Source organism: Pipistrellus hanaki, assembly GCF_964339955.1.
Source record: "Pipistrellus hanaki genome assembly, chromosome: 5".
NCBI lineage: Eukaryota > Metazoa > Chordata > Mammalia > Chiroptera > Vespertilionidae > Pipistrellus > Pipistrellus hanaki.
The window spans coordinates 95034509-95052013 of record NC_140507.1 but is presented as its reverse complement, the minus strand read 5'-3'; positions in this window follow the sequence as shown (position 1 = coordinate 95052013).

Genomic DNA, 17505 nt, shown 5'->3' with positions numbered 1-17505 from the left:
ATATTGTCTCTCAACTGTGTTATAGAGTGTAGTACTACGTTTCAGTGAAGTGTAAGGCTTTCCAAAGCTGCCGAACGTGTTTCTTTCTGTATTTCAATGGTATTCTGACTTGTATAACACACATTTACCACTCTAGTTTCCTTTAAGTAAAGAATATAGGATTCATACAGTGTTTCATGTGATCTTAACTCGAATTAAGGATTTTCCGGATCTTAGGTACCTTTTTTACATTAAGAACAGCCTTGGTGAATCTCTCTCAGCTGTTCTAAACAAGTTCTCATCTGTTTACAGTCATTTTCACTGAATTATTCATGTTTTCATGTAGTTTCCTATATTCTGCCTTCTGGTCCAAGTATAAGCTTTGTCCACTTTATCAAACAACTTCCTACACACTGTTATGAACTGAGGCAGCTCGGGAACATTGTCTCTCAACTGTGTTATAGAGTGTAGTACTACATTTCAGTGACGTGTAAGGCTTTCCAAAGCTGCCGAACGTGTTTCTTTCTCTATTTCAGTGGTATTCTGCCTTGTATAACACACATTTACCACTCTAGTCTCCTTTAAGTAATGAATATAGGATACATACAGTGTTTGATGTTATCTCAACTCGAATTAAGGATTTCCCTTATCTTAGCTACCTTTTCTACACTAAGAACTGACTTGGAGAATCTCTTTCAGCTGTTCTAAAACAAGTTCTCTTCTGTTTACAGTCATTTTCACTGAATTATTCATGTTTTCATGTAGTTTCCTATATTCTGCCTTCTGGTCCAAGTATAAGCTTTGCCCACTTTATCAAACAACTTCCTACACCTTGTTATGAACTAAGGCAGCTAGGGAACATTGTCTCTCAACTGTGTTATAGAGTGTAGTACTACATTTCAGTGAAGTGTAAGGCTTTCCAAAGCTGCCGAACGTGTTTCTTTCTCTATTTCAATGGTATTCTGCCTTGTATAACACACATTTACCACTCTAGTCTCCTTTAAGTAAAGAATATAGGATTCATACAGTGTTTCCTGTGATCTTAACTCGAATTAAGGATTTTCCGGATCTTAGCTACCTTTTCTACATTAAGAACAGCCTTGGCGAATCTCTTTCAGCTGTTCTAAAACAAGTTCTCTTCTGTTTACAGTCATTTTCACTGAATTATTCATGTTTCATGTAGTTTCCTATATTCTGCCTTCTGGTCCAAGTATAAGCTTTGCCCACTTTATCAAACAACTTCCTACACACTGTTATGAACTGAGGCAGCTAGGGAATATTGTCTCTCAACTGTGTTATAGAGTGTAGTACTACATTTCAGTGAAGTGTAAGGCTTTCCAAAGCTGCCGAACGTGTTTCTTTCTGTATTTCAATGGTATTCTGACTTGTATAACACACATTTACCACTCTAGTTTCCTTTAAGTAAAGAATATAGGATTCATACAGTGTTTCATGTGATCTTAACTCGAATTAAGGATTTTCCGGATCTTAGGTACCTTTTTTACATTAAGAACAGCCTTGGTGAATCTCTTTCAGCTGTTCTAAACAAGTTCTCATCTGTTTACAGTCATTTTCACTGAATTATTCATGTTTTCATGTAGTTTCCTATATTCTGCCTTCTGGTCCAAGTATAAGCTTTGTCCACTTTATCAAACAACTTCCTACACACTGTTATGAACTGAGGCAGCTCGGGAACATTGTCTCTCAACTGTGTTATAGAGTGTAGTACTACATTTCAGTGACGTGTAAGGCTTTCCAAAGCTGCCGAACGTGTTTCTTTCTCTATTTCAGTGGTATTCTGCCTTGTATAACACACATTTACCACTCTAGTCTCCTTTAAGTAATGAATATAGGATACATACAGTGTTTGATGTTATCTTAACTCGAATTAAGGATTTCCCTTATCTTAGCTACCTTTTCTACACTAAGAACAGACTTGGAGATTCTCTTTCAGCTGTTCTAAACAAGATCTCATCTGTTTACAGTCATTTTCAATGAATTATTCATGTTTTCATGTAGTTTCCTATATTCTGCCTTCTGGTCCAAGTATAAGCTTTGCCCACTATATCAAACAACTTCCTACACACTGTTATGAACTGAGGCAGCTAGGGAATATTGTCTCTCAACTGTGTTATAGAGTGTAGTACTACATTTCAGTGAAGTGTAAGGCTTTCCAAAGCTGCCGAACGTGTTTCTTTCTCTATTTCAATGGTATTCTGCCTTGTATAACACACATTTACCACTCTAGTTCCTTTAAGTAAAGAATATAGGATTCATACAGTGTTTCCTGTGATCTTAACTCGAATTAAGGATTTTCCGGATCTTAGCTACCTTTTCTACATTAAGAACAGCCTTGGCGAATCTCTTTCAGCTGTTCTAAACAAGTTCTCATCTGTTTACAGTCATTTTCACTGAATTATTCATGTTTTCATGTAGTTTCCTATATTCTGCCTTCTGGTCCAAGTATAAGCTTTGCCCACTTTATCAAAAAACTTCCTACTCACTGTTATGAACTGAGGCAGCTAGGGAATATTGTCTCTCAACTGTGTTATAGAGTGTAGTACTACATTTCAGTGAAGTGTAAGGCTTTCCAAAGCTGCCGAACGTGTTTCTTTCTCTATTTCAATGGTATTCTGCCTTGTATAACACACATTTACCACTCTAGTCTCCTTTAAGTTAAGAATATAGGATTCATACAGTGTTTCCTGTGATCTTAACTCGAATTAAGGATTTTCCGGATCTTAGCTACCTTTTCTACATTAAGAACAGCCTTGGCGAATCTCTTTCAGCGGTTCTAAACAAGTTCTCATCTGTTTACAGTCATTTTCACTGAATTATTCATGTTTTCATGTCGTTTCCTATATTCTGCCTTCTGGCCCAAGTATAAGCTTTGCCCACTTTATCAAACAACTTCCTACACATTGTTATGAACTAAGGCAGCTAGGGAACATTGTCTCTCAACTGTGTTATGGAGTGTAGTACTACATTTCAGTGAAGTGTAAGGCTTTCCAAAGCTGCCGAACGTGTTTCTTTCTCTATTTCAATGGTATTCTGCCTTATATAACATACATTTACCACTCTAGTCTCCTTTAAGTAAACAATATAGGATTCATACAGTGTTTGATGTTATCTTAACTCGAATTAAGGATTTCCCTTATCTTAGCTACCTTTTCTACACTAAGAACAGACTTGGAGATTCTCTTTCAGCTGTTCTAAACAAGATCTCATCTGTTTACAGTCATTTTCAATGAATTATTCATGTTTTCATGTAGTTTCCTATATTCTGCCTTCTGGTCCAAGTATAAGCTTTGCCCACTATATCAAACAACTTCCTACACACTGTTATGAACTGAGGCAGCTAGGGAATATTGTCTCTCAACTGTGTTATAGAGTGTAGTACTACATTTCAGTGAAGTGTAAGGCTTTCCAAAGCTGCCGAACGTGTTTCTTTCTCTATTTCAATGGTATTCTGCCTTGTATAACACACATTTACCACTCTAGTCTCCTTTAAGTAAAGGATATAGGATTCATACAGTGTTTCCTGTGATCTTAACTCGAATTAAGGATTTTCCGGATCTTAGCTACCTTTTCTACATTAAGAACAGCCTTGGCGAATCTCTTTCAGCTGTTCTAAACAAGTTCTCATCTGTTTACAGTCATTTTCACTGAATTATTCATGTTTTCATGTAGTTTCCTATATTCTGCCTTCTGGTCCAAGTATAAGCTTTGCCCACTTTATCAAACAACTTCATACACACTGTTATGAACTGAGGCACCTCGGGAACATTGTCTCTAAACTGTGTTATAGAGTGTAGTACTACATTTCAGTGACGTGTAAGGTTTCCAAAGCTGCCGAACGTGTTTCTTTCTCTATTTCAATGGTATTCTGCCTTGTATAACACACATTTACCACTCTAGTCTCCTTTTAAGTAATGAATATAGCATTCATACAGTGTTTGATGTTATCTAAACTCGAATTAAGGATTTCCCTTATCTTAGCTACCTTTTCTACACTAAGAACTGACTTGGAGATTCTCTTTCAGCTGTTCTAAACCAGTTCTCATCTGTTTACAGTCATTTTCACTGAATTATTCATGTTTTCATGTAGTTTCCTATATTCTGCCTTCTGGCCCAAGTATAAGCTTTGCCCACTTTATCAAACAACTTCCTACACACTGTTATGAACTGAGGCAGCTCGGGAACCTTGTCTCTCAACTGTGTGATAGAGTGTATTACTACATTTCAGTGAAGTGTAAGGCTTTCCAAAGCTGCCGAACGTGTTTCTTTCTCTATTTCAATGGTATTCTGCCTTGTATAACACACATTTACCACTCTAGTCTCCTTTAAGTAAAGAATATAGGATTCATACAGTGTTTCATGTGATCTTAACTCGAATTAAGGATTTCCCGGATCTTAGCAACCTTTTATACATTAAGAAAAGACTTGGAGAATCTCTTTCAGCTGTTCTAAACCAGTTCTCATCTGTTTACAGTCATTTTCACTGAATTATTCATGTTTTCATGTAGTTTCCTATATTCTGCCTTCTGGTCCAAGTATAAGCTTTGCCCACTTTATCAAACAACTTCCTACACATTGTTATGAACTAAGGCAGCTAGAGAACATTGTCTCTCAACTGTGTTATGGAGTGTAGTACTACATTTCAGTGAAGTGTAAGGCTTTCCAAAGCTGCCGAACGTGTTTCTTTCTCTATTTCAATGGTATTCTGCCTTATATAACATACATTTACCACTCTAGTCTCCTTTAAGTAAACAATATAGGATTCATACAGTGTTTGATGTAATCTTAACTCGAATTAAGGATTTCCCTTATCTTAGCTACCTTTTCTACACTAAGAACAGACTTGGAGATTCTCTTTCAGCTGTTCTAAACAAGATCTCATCTGTTTACAGTCATTTTCAATGAATTATTCATGTTTTCATGTAGTTTCCTATATTCTGCCTTATGGTCCAAGTATAAGCTTTGCCCACTATATCAAACAACTTCCTACACACTGTTATGAACTGAGGCAGCTAGGGAATATTGTCTCTCAACTGTGTTATAGAGTGTAGTACTACATTTCAGTGAAGTGTAAGGCTTTCCAAAGCTGCCGAACGTGTTTCTTTCTCTATTTCAATGGTATTCTGCCTTGTATAACACACATTTACCACTCTAGTCTCCTTTAAGTAAAGAATATAGGATTCATACAGTGTTTCCTGTGATCTTAACTCGAATTAAGGATTTTCCGGATCTTAGCTACCTTTTCTACATTAAGAACTGACTTGGAGATTCTCTTTCAGCTGTTCTAAACCAGTTCTCATCTGTTTACAGTCATTTTCACTGAATTATTCATGTTTTCATGTAGTTTCCTATATTCTGCCTTCTGGTCCAAGTATAAGCTTTGCCCACTTTATCAAACAACTTCCTACACATTGTTATGAACTAAGGCAGCTAGGGAACATTGTCTCTCAACTGTGTTATAGAGTGTAGTACTACATTTCAGTGAAGTGTAAGGCTTTCCAAAGCTGCCGAACATGTTTCTTTCTCTATTTCAATGGTATTCTGCCTTATATAACATACATTTACCACTCTAGTCTCCTTTAAGTAAACAATATAGGATTCATACAGTGTTTGATGTTATCTTAACTCGAATTAAGGATTTCCCTTATCTTAGCTACCTTTTCTACACTAAGAACAGACTTGGAGATTCTCTTTCAGCTGTTCTAAACAAGATCTCATCTGTCTACAGTCACTTTCAATGAATTATTCATGTTTTCATGTAGTTTCCTATATTCTGCCTTCTGGTCCAAGTATAAGCTTTGCCCACTTTATCAAACAACTTCCTACACACTGTTATGAACTGAGGCAGCTAAGGAATATTGTCTCTCAACTGTGTTATAGAGTGTAGTACTACATTTCAGTGAAGTGTAAGGCTTTCCAAAGCTGCCGAACGTGTTTCTTTCTCTATTTCAATGGTATTCTGCCTTGTATAACACACATTTACCACTCTAGTCTCCTTTAAGTAAAGAATATAGGATTCATACAGTGTTTCATGTGATCTTAACTCGAATTAAGGATTTTCCGGATCTTAGCTACCTTTTCTACATTAAGAACAGCCTTGGCGAATCTCTTTCAGCTGTTCTAAACAAGTTCTCATCTGTTTACAGTCATTTTCACTGAATTATTCATGTTTTCATGTAGTTTCCTATATTCTGCCTTCTGGCCCAAGTATAAGCTTTTTCCGACTTTATCAAACAACTTCCTACACACTGTTATGAACTGAGGCAGCTCGGGAACATTGTCTCTCAACTGTTTTATAGAGTGTAGTACTACATTTCAGTGAAGTGTAAGGCTTTCCAAAGCTGCCGAACGTGTTTCTTTCTCTATTTCAATGGTATTCTGCCTTGTATAACACACATTTACCACTCTAGTCTCCTTTAAGTAATGAATATAGGATACATACAGTGTTTGATGTTATCTTAACTCGAATTTAGGATTTCCCTTATCTTAGCTACCTTTTCTACACTAAGAACTGACTTGGAGAATCTCTTTCAGCTGTTCTAAGACAAGTTCTCTTCTGTTTACAGTCATTTTCACTGAATTATTCATGTTTTATGTAGTTTCCTATATTCTGCCTTCTGGTCCAAGTATAAGCTTTGCCCACTTTATCAAACAACTTCCTACACATTGTTATGAACTAAGGCAGCTAGGGAACATTGTCTCTCAACTGTGTTATAGAGTGTAGTACTACATTTCAGTGAAGTGTAAGGCTTTCCAAAGCTGCCGAACGTGTTTCTTTCTCTATTTCAATGGTATTCTGCCTTATATAACATACATTTACCACTCTAGTCTCCTTTAAGTAAACAATATAGGATTCATACAGTGTTTGATGTTATCTTAACTCGAATTAAGGATTTCCCTTATTTTAGCTACCTTTTCTACACTAAGAACAGACTTGGAGATTCTCTTTCAGCTGTTCTAAACAAGATCTCATCTGTTTACAGTCATTTTCAATGAATTATTCATGTTTTCATGTAGTTTCCTATATTCTGCCTTCTGGTCCAAGAATAAGCTTTGCCCACTTTATCAAACAACTTCCTACACACTGTTATGAACTGAGGCAGCTAGGGAATATTGTCTCTCAACTGTGTTATAGAGTGTAGTACTACATTTCAGTGAAGTGTAAGGCTTTCCAAAGCTGCCGAACGTGTTTCTTTCTCTATTTCAATGGTATTCTGCCTTGTATAACACACATTTACCACTCTAGTCTCCTTTAAGTAAAGAATATAGGATTCATACAGTGTTTCATGTGATCTTAACTCGAATTAAGGATTTTCCGGATCTTAGCTACCGTTTCTACATTAAGAACAGCCTTGGCGAATCTCTTTCAGCTGTTCTAAACAAGTTCTCATCTGTTTACAGTCATTTTCACTGAATTATTCATGTTTTCATGTAGTTTCCTATATTCTGCCTTCTGGTCCAAGTATAAGCTTTTTCCACTTTATCAAACAACTTCCTACACACTGTTATGAACTGAGGCAGCTCGGGAACATTGTCTCTCAACTGTGTTATAGAGTGTAGTACTACATTTCAGTGACGTGTAAGGTTTCCAAAGCTGCCGAACGTGTTTCTTTCTCTATTTCAATGGTATTCTGCCTTGTATAACACACATTTACCACTCTAGTCTCCTTTTAAGTAATGAATAAAGCATTCATACAGTGTTTGATGTTATCTAAACTCGAATTAAGGATTTCCCTTATCTTAGCTACCTTTTCTACACTAAGAACTGACTTGGAGATTCTCTTTCAGTTGTTCTAAACCAGTTCTCATCTGTTTACAGTCATTTTAACTGAATTATTCATGTTTTCATGTAGTTTCCTATATTCTGCCTTCTGGCCCAAGTATAAGCTTTGCCCACTTCATCAAACAACTTCCTACACACTGTTATGAACTGAGGCAGCTCGGGAACCTTGTCTCTCAACTGTGTGATAGAGTGTAGTACTACATTTCAGTGAAGTGTAAGGCTTTCCAAAGCTGCCGAACGTGTTTCTTTCTCTACTTCAATGGTATTCTGCCTTGTATAACACACATTTACCACTCTAGTCTCCTTTAAGTAAAGAATATAGGATTCATACAGTGTTTCATGTGATCTTAACTCGAATTAAGGATTTCCCGGATCCCAGCTACCTTTTATACATTAAGAAAAGACTTGGAGAATCTCTTTCAGCTGTTCTAAAACAAGTTCTCTTCTGTTTACAGTCATTTTCACTGAATTATTCATGTTTTATGTAGTTTCCTATATTCTGCCTTCTGGTCCAAGTATAAGCTTTGCCCACTTTATCAAACAACTTCCTACACATTGTTATGAACTAAGGCAGCTAGGGAACATTGTCTCTCAACTGTGTTATAGAGTGTAGTACTACATTTCAGTGAAGTGTAAGGCTTTCCAAAGCTGCCGAACATGTTTCTTTCTCTATTTCAATGGTATTCTGCCTTATATAACATACATTTACCACTCTAGTCTCCTTTAAGTAAACAATATAGGATTCATACAGTGTTTGATGTTATCTTAACTCGAATTAAGGATTTCCCTTATCTTAGCTACCTTTTCTACACTAAGAACAGACTTGGAGATTCTCTTTCAGCTGTTCTAAACAAGATCTCATCTGTCTACAGTCATTTTCAATGAATTATTCATGTTTTCATGTAGTTTCCTATATTCTGCCTTCTGGTCCAAGTATAAGCTTTGCCCACTTTATCAAACAACTTCCTACACACTGTTATGAACTGAGGCAGCTAAGGAATATTGTCTCTCAACTGTGTTATAGAGTGTAGTACTACATTTCAGTGAAGTGTAAGGCTTTCCAAAGCTGCCGAACGTGTTTCTTTCTCTATTTCAATGGTATTCTGCCTTGTATAACACACATTTACCACTCTAGTCTCCTTTAAGTAAAGAATATAGGATTCATACAGTGTTTCATGTGATCTTAACTCGAATTAAGGATTTTCCGGATCTTAGCTACCTTTTCTACATTAAGAACAGCCTTGGCGAATCTCTTTCAGCTGTTCTAAACAAGTTCTCATCTGTTTACAGTCATTTTCACTGAATTATTCATGTTTTCATGTAGTTTCCTATATTCTGCCTTCTGGTCCAAGTATAAGCTTTGCCCACTTTATCAAACAACTTCCTACACACTGTTATGAACTGAGGCAGCTAGGGAACATTGTCTCTCAACTGTGTTATAGAGTGTAGTACTACATTTCAGTGACGTGTAAGGTTTCCAAAGCTGCCGAACGTGTTTCTTTCTCTATTTCAATGGTATTCTGCCTTGTATAACACACATTTACCACTCTAGTCTCCTTTCAAGTAAGGAAAATAGCATTCATACAGTGTTTGATGTTATCTAAACTCGAATTAAGGATTTCCCTTATCTTAGCTACCTTTTCTACACTAAGAACTGACTTGGAGATTCTCTTTCAGTTGTTCTAAACCAGTTCTCATCTGTTTACAGTCATTTTAACTGAATTATTCATGTTTTCATGTAGTTTCCTATATTCTGCCTTCTGGCCCAAGTATAAGCTTTTTCCGACTTTATCAAACAACTTCCTACACACTGTTATGAACTGAGGCAGCTCGGGAACATTGTCTCTCAACTGTTTTATAGAGTGTAGTACTACATTTCAGTGAAGTGTAAGGCTTTCCAAAGCTGCCGAACGTGTTTCTTTCTCTATTTCAATGGTATTCTGCCTTGTATAACACACATTTACCACTCTAGTCTCCTTTAAGTAATGAATATAGGATACATACAGTGTTTGATGTTATCTTAACTCGAATTTAGGATTTCCCTTATCTTAGCTACCTTTTCTACACTAAGAACTGACTTGGAGAATCTCTTTCAGCTGTTCTAAGACAAGTTCTCTTCTGTTTACAGTCATTTTCACTGAATTATTCATGTTTTATGTAGTTTCCTATATTCTGCCTTCTGGTCCAAGTATAAGCTTTGCCCACTTTATCAAACAACTTCCTACACATTGTTATGAACTAAGGCAGCTAGGGAACATTGTCTCTCAACTGTGTTATAGAGTGTAGTACTACATTTCAGTGAAGTGTAAGGCTTTCCAAAGCTGCCGAACGTGTTTCTTTCTCTATTTCAATGGTATTCTGCCTTATATAACATACATTTACCACTCTAGTCTCCTTTAAGTAAACAATATAGGATTCATACAGTGTTTGATGTTATCTTAACTCGAATTAAGGATTTCCCTTATCTTAGCTACCTTTTCTACACTAAGAACAGACTTGGAGATTCTCTTTCAGCTGTTCTAAACAAGATCTCATCTGTTTACAGTCATTTTCAATGAATTATTCATGTTTTCATGTAGTTTCCTATATTCTGCCTTCTGGTCCAAGTATAAGCTTTGCCCACTTTATCAAACAACTTCCTACACACTGTTATGAACTGAGGCAGCTAGGGAATATTGTCTCTCAACTGTGTTATAGAGTGTAGTACTACATTTCAGTGAAGTGTAAGGCTTTCCAAAGCTGCCGAACGTGTTTCTTTCTCTATTTCAATGGTATTCTGCCTTGTATAACACACATTTACCACTCTAGTCTCCTTTAAGTAAAGAATATAGGATTCATACAGTGTTTCATGTGATCTTAACTCGAATTAAGGATTTTCCGGATCTTAGCTACCGTTTCTACATTAAGAACAGCCTTGGCGAATCTCTTTCAGCTGTTCTAAACAAGTTCTCATCTGTTTACAGTCATTTTCACTGAATTATTCATGTTTTCATGTAGTTTCCTATATTCTGCCTTCTGGTCCAAGTATAAGCTTTTTCCACTTTATCAAACAACTTCCTACACACTGTTATGAACTGAGGCAGCTCGGGAACATTGTCTCTCAACTGTGTTATAGAGTGTAGTACTACATTTCAGTGACGTGTAAGGTTTCCAAAGCTGCCGAACGTGTTTCTTTCTCTATTTCAATGGTATTCTGCCTTGTATAACACACATTTACCACTCTAGTCTCCTTTTAAGTAATGAATAAAGCATTCATACAGTGTTTGATGTTATCTAAACTCGAATTAAGGATTTCCCTTATCTTAGCTACCTTTTCTACACTAAGAACTGACTTGGAGATTCTCTTTCAGTTGTTCTAAACCAGTTCTCATCTGTTTACAGTCATTTTAACTGAATTATTCATGTTTTCATGTAGTTTCCTATATTCTGCCTTCTGGTCCAAGTATAAGCTTTGCCCACTTTATCAAACAACTTCCTACACATTGTTATGAACTAAGGCAGCTAGGGAACATTGTCTCTCAACTGTGTTATAGAGTGTAGTACTACATTTCAGTGAAGTGTAAGGCTTTCCAAAGCTGCCGAACCTGTTTCTTTCTCTATTTCAATGGTATTCTGCCTTGTATAACACACATTTACCACTCTATTCTCCTTTAAGCAAAGAATATAGGATTCATACAGTGTTTCATGTGATCTTAACTGGAATTACGGATTTCCCTTATCTTAGCTACCTTTTCTACACTAAGAACTGACTTGGAGATTCTCTTTCAGCTGTTCTAAACAAGTTCTCATCTGTTTACAGTCATTTTCTATGAATTATTCATGTTTTCATGTAGTTTCCTATATTCTGCCTTCTGGTCCAAGTATAAGCTTTGCCCACTTTATCAAAAAACTTCCTACACACTGTTATGAACTGAGGCAGCTAGGGAACATTGTCTCTCAACTGTGTTATAGAGTGTAGTACTACATTTCAGTGAAGTGTAAGGCTTTCCAAAGCTGCCGAACGTGTTTCTTTCTCTATTTCAATGGTATTCTGCCTTGTATAACACACATTTACCACTCTAGTCTCCTTTAAGTAATGAATATAGGATTCATACAGTGTTTGATGTTATCTTAACTCGAATTAAGGATTTCCCTTATCTTAGCTACCTTTTCTACACTAAGAACTGACTTGGAGATTCTCTTTCAGCTGTTCTAAACAAGTTCTCATCTGTTTACAGTCATTTTCACTGAATTATTCATGTTTTCATGTAGTTTCCTATATTCTGCCTTCTGGCCCAAGTATAAGCTTTGCCCACTTTATCAAACAACTTCCTACACACTGTTATGAACTGAGGCAGCTCGGGAACCTTGTCTCTCAACTGTGTGATAGAGTGTAGTACTACATTTCAGTGAAGTGTAAGGCTTTCCAAAGCTGCCGAACGTGTTTCTTTCTCTATTTCAATGGTATTCTGCCTTGTATAACACACATTTACCACTCTAGTCTACTTTAATTGAAGAATATAGGATTCATACAGTGTTTCATGTGATCTTAACTCGAATTAAGGATTTCCCGGATCTTAGCTACCTTTTCTACACTAAGAACTGACTTGGAGATTCTCTTTCAGCTGTTCTAAACCAGTTCTCATCTGTTTACAGTCATTTTCACTGAATTATTCTTGTTTTCATGTAGTTTCCTATATTCTGCCTTCTGGCCCAAGTATAAGCTTTGCCCACTTTATCAAACAACTTCCTACACACTGTTATGAACTGAGGCAGCTCGGGAACCTTGTCTCTCAACTGTGTGATGGAGTGTAGTACTACATTTCAGTGAAGTGTAAGGCTTTCCAAAGCTGCCGAACCTGTTTCTTTCTCTATTTCAATGGTATTCTGCCTTGTATAACACACATTTACCACTCTATTCTCCTTTAAGCAAAGAATATAGGATTCATACAGTGTTTCATGTGATCTTAACTGGAATTACGGATTTCCCTTATCTTAGCTACCTTTTCTACACTAAGAACTGACTTGGAGATTCTCTTTCAGCTGTTCTAAACAAGTTCTCATCTGTTTACAGTCATTTTCTATGAATTATTCATGTTTTCATGTAGTTTCCTATATTCTGCCTTCTGGTCCAAGTATAAGCTTTGCCTACTTTATCAAAAAACTTCCTACACACTGTTATGAACTGAGGCAGCTAGGGAACATTGTCTCTCAACTGTGTTATAGAGTGTAGTACTACATTTCAGTGAAGTGTAAGGCTTTCCAAAGCTGCCGAACGTGTTTCTTTCTCTATTTCAATGGTATTCTGCCTTGTATAACACACATTTACCACTCTAGTCTCCTTTAAGTAATGAATATAGGATTCATACAGTGTTTGATGTTATCTTAACTCGAATTAAGGATTTCCCTTATCTTAGCTACCTTTTCTACACTAAGAACTGACTTGGAGATTCTCTTTCAGCTGTTCTAAACAAGTTCTCATCTGTTTACAGTCATTTTCACTGAATTATTCATGTTTTCATGTAGTTTCCTATATTCTGCCTTCTGGCCCAAGTATAAGCTTTGCCCACTTTATCAAACAACTTCCTACACACTGTTATGAACTGAGGCAGCTCGGGAACCTTGTCTCTCAACTGTGTGATAGAGTGTAGTACTACATTTCAGTGAAGTGTAAGGCTTTCCAAAGCTGCCGAACGTGTTTCTTTCTCTATTTCAATGGTATTCTGCCTTGTATAACACACATTTACCACTCTAGTCTACTTTAATTGAAGAATATAGGATTCATACAGTGTTTCATGTGATCTTAACTCGAATTAAGGATTTCCCGGATCTTAGCTACCTTTTCTACACTAAGAACTGACTTGGAGATTCTCTTTCAGCTGTTCTAAACCAGTTCTCATCTGTTTACAGTCATTTTCACTGAATTATTCATGTTTTCATGTAGTTTCCTATATTCTGCCTTCTGGCCCAAGTATAAGCTTTGCCCACTTTATCAAACAACTTCCTACACACTGTTATGAACTGAGGCAGCTCGGGAACCTTGTCTCTCAACTGTTTGATGGAGTGTAGTACTACATTTCAGTGAAGTGTAAGGCTTTCCAAAGCTGCCGAACATGTTTCTTTCTCTATTTCAATGGTATTCTGCCTTGTATAACACACATCTACCACTCTATTCTCCTTTAAGCAAAGAATATAGGATTCATACAGTGTTTCATGTGATCTTAACTGAAATTACGGATTTCCCTTATCTTAGCTACCTTTTCTACACTAAGAACTGACTTGGAGATTCTCTTTCAGCTGTTCTAAACAAGTTCTCATCTGTTTACAGTCATTTTCTATGAATTATTCATGTTTTCATGTAGTTTCCTATATTCTGCCTTCTGGTCCAAGTATAAGCTTTGCCTACTTTATCAAAAAACTTCCTACACACTGTTATGAACTGAGGCAGCTAGGGAACATTGTCTCTCAACTGTGTTATAGAGTGTAGTACTACATTTCAGTGAAGTGTAAGGCTTTCCAAAGCTGCCGAACGTGTTTCTTTCTCTATTTCAATGGTATTCTGCCTTGTATAACACACATTTACCACTCTAGTCTCCTTTAAGTAATGAATATAGGATTCATACAGTGTTTGATGTTATCTTAACTCGAATTAAGGATTTCCCTTATCTTAGCTACCTTTTCTACACTAAGAACTGACTTGGAGATTCTCTTTCAGCTGTTCTAAACAAGTTCTCATCTGTTTACAGTCATTTTCAATGAATTATTCATGTTTTCATGTAGTTTCCTATATTCTGCCTTCTGGTCCAAATATAAGCTTTGCCCACTTTATCAAACAACTTCCTACACACTGTTATGAACTGAGGCAGCTAGGGAATATTGTCTCTCAACTGTGTTATAGAGTGTAGTACTACATTTCAGTGAAGTGTAAGGCTTTCCAAAGATGCCGAACGTATTTCTTTCTCTATTTCAATGGTATTCTGCCTTGTATAACACACATTTACCACTCTAGTCTCCTTTAAGTAAAGAATATAGGATTCATACAGTGTTTGATGTTATCTTAACTCGAATTAAGGATTTCCCTTATCTTAGCTACCTTTTCTACACTAAGAACTGACTTGGAGATTCTCTTTCAGCTGTTCTAAACAAGTTCTCATCTGTTTACAGTCATTTTCACTGAATTATTCATGTTTTCATGTAGTTTCCTATATTCTGCCTTCTGGCCCAAGTATAAGCTTTGCCCACTTTATCAAACAACTTCCTACACACTGTTATGAACTGAGGCAGCTCGGGAACCTTGTCTCTCAACTGTGTGATAGAGTGTAGTACTACATTTCAGTGAAGTGTAAGGCTTTCCAAAGCTGCCGAACGTGTTTCTTTCTCTATTTCAATGGTATTCTGCCTTGTATAACACACATTTACCACTCTAGTCTACTTTAATTGAAGAATATAGGATTCATACAGTGTTTCATGTGATCTTAACTCGAATTAAGGATTTCCCGGATCTTAGCTACCTTTTCTACACTAAGAACTGACTTGGAGATTCTCTTTCAGCTGTTCTAAACCAGTTCTCATCTGTTTACAGTCATTTTCACTGAATTATTCATGTTTTCATGTAGTTTCCTATATTCTGCCTTCTGGCCCAAGTATAAGCTTTGCCCACTTTATCAAACAACTTCCTACACACTGTTATGAACTGAGGCAGCTCGGGAACCTTGTCTCTCAACTGTGTGATGGAGTGTAGTACTACATTTCAGTGAAGTGTAAGGCTTTCCAAAGCTGCCGAACATGTTTCTTTCTCTATTTCAATGGTATTCTGCCTTGTATAACACACATTTACCACTCTATTCTCCTTTAAGCAAAGAATATAGGATTCATACAGTGTTTCATGTGATCTTAACTGGAATTACGGATTTCCCTTATCTTAGCTACCTTTTCTACACTAAGAACTGACTTGGAGATTCTCTTTCAGCTGTTCTAAACAAGTTCTCATCTGTTTACAGTCATTTTCTATGAATTATTCATGTTTTCATGTAGTTTCCTATATTCTGCCTTCTGGTCCAAGTATAAGCTTTGCCTACTTTATCAAAAAACTTCCTACACACTGTTATGAACTGAGGCAGCTAGGGAACATTGTCTCTCAACTATGTTATAGAGTGTAGTACTACATTTCAGTGAAGTGTAAGGCTTTCCAAAGCTGCCGAACGTGTTTCTTTCTCTATTTCAATGGTATTCTGCCTTGTATAACACACATTTACCACTCTAGTCTCCTTTAAGTAATGAATATAGGATTCATACAGTGTTTGATGTTATCTTAACTCGAATTAAGGATTTCCCTTATCTTAGCTACCTTTTCTACACTAAGAACTGACTTGGAGATTCTCTTTCAGCTGTTCTAAACAAGTTCTCATCTGTTTACAGTCATTTTCACTGAATTATTCATGTTTTCATGTAGTTTCCTATATTCTGCCTTCTGGCCCAAGTATAAGCTTTGCCCACTTTATCAAACAACTTCCTACACACTGTTATGAACTGAGGCAGCTCGGGAACCTTGTCTCTCAACTGTGTGATAGAGTGTAGTACTACATTTCAGTGAAGTGTAAGGCTTTCCAAAGCTGCCGAACGTGTTTCTTTCTCTATTTCAATGGTATTCTGCCTTGTATAACACACATTTACCACTCTAGTCTACTTTAATTGAAGAATATAGGATTCATACAGTGTTTCATGTGATCTTAACTCGAATTAAGGATTTCCCGGATCTTAGCTACCTTTTCTACACTAAGAACTGACTTGGAGATTCTCTTTCAGCTGTTCTAAACCAGTTCTCATCTGTTTACAGTCATTTTCACTGAATTATTCATGTTTTCATGTAGTTTCCTATATTCTGCCTTCTGGCCCAAGTATAAGCTTTGCCCACTTTATCAAACAACTTCCTACACACTGTTATGAACTGAGGCAGCTCGGGAACCTTGTCTCTCAACTGTTTGATGGAGTGTAGTACTACATTTCAGTGAAGTGTAAGGCTTTCCAAAGCTGCCGAACCTGTTTCTTTCTCTATTTCAATGGTATTCTGCCTTGTATAACACACATCTACCACTCTATTCTCCTTTAAGCAAAGAATATAGGATTCATACAGTGTTTCATGTGATCTTAACTGAAATTACGGATTTCCCTTATCTTAGCTACCTTTTCTACACTAAGAACTGACTTGGAGATTCTCTTTCAGCTGTTCTAAACAAGTTCTCATCTGTTTACAGTCATTTTCTATGAATTATTCATGTTTTCATGTAGTTTCCTATATTCTGCCTTCTGGTCCAAGTATAAGCTTTGCCTACTTTATCAAAAAACTTCCTACACACTGTTATGAACTGAGGCAGCTAGGGAACATTGTCTCTCAACTGTGTTATAGAGTGTAGTACTACATTTCAGTGAAGTGTAAGGCTTTCCAAAGCTGCCGAACGTATTTCTTTCTCTATTTCAATGGTATTCTGCCTTGTATAACACACATTTACCACTCTAGTCTCCTTTAAGTAATGAATATAGGATTCATACAGTGTTTGATGTTATCTTAACTCGAATTAAGGATTTCCCTTATCTTAGCTACCTTTTCTACACTAAGAACTGACTTGGAGATTCTCTTTCAGCTGTTCTAAACAAGTTCTCATCTGTTTACAGTCATTTTCAATGAATTATTCATGTTTTCATGTAGTTTCCTATATTCTGCCTTCTGGTCCAAATATAAGCTTTGC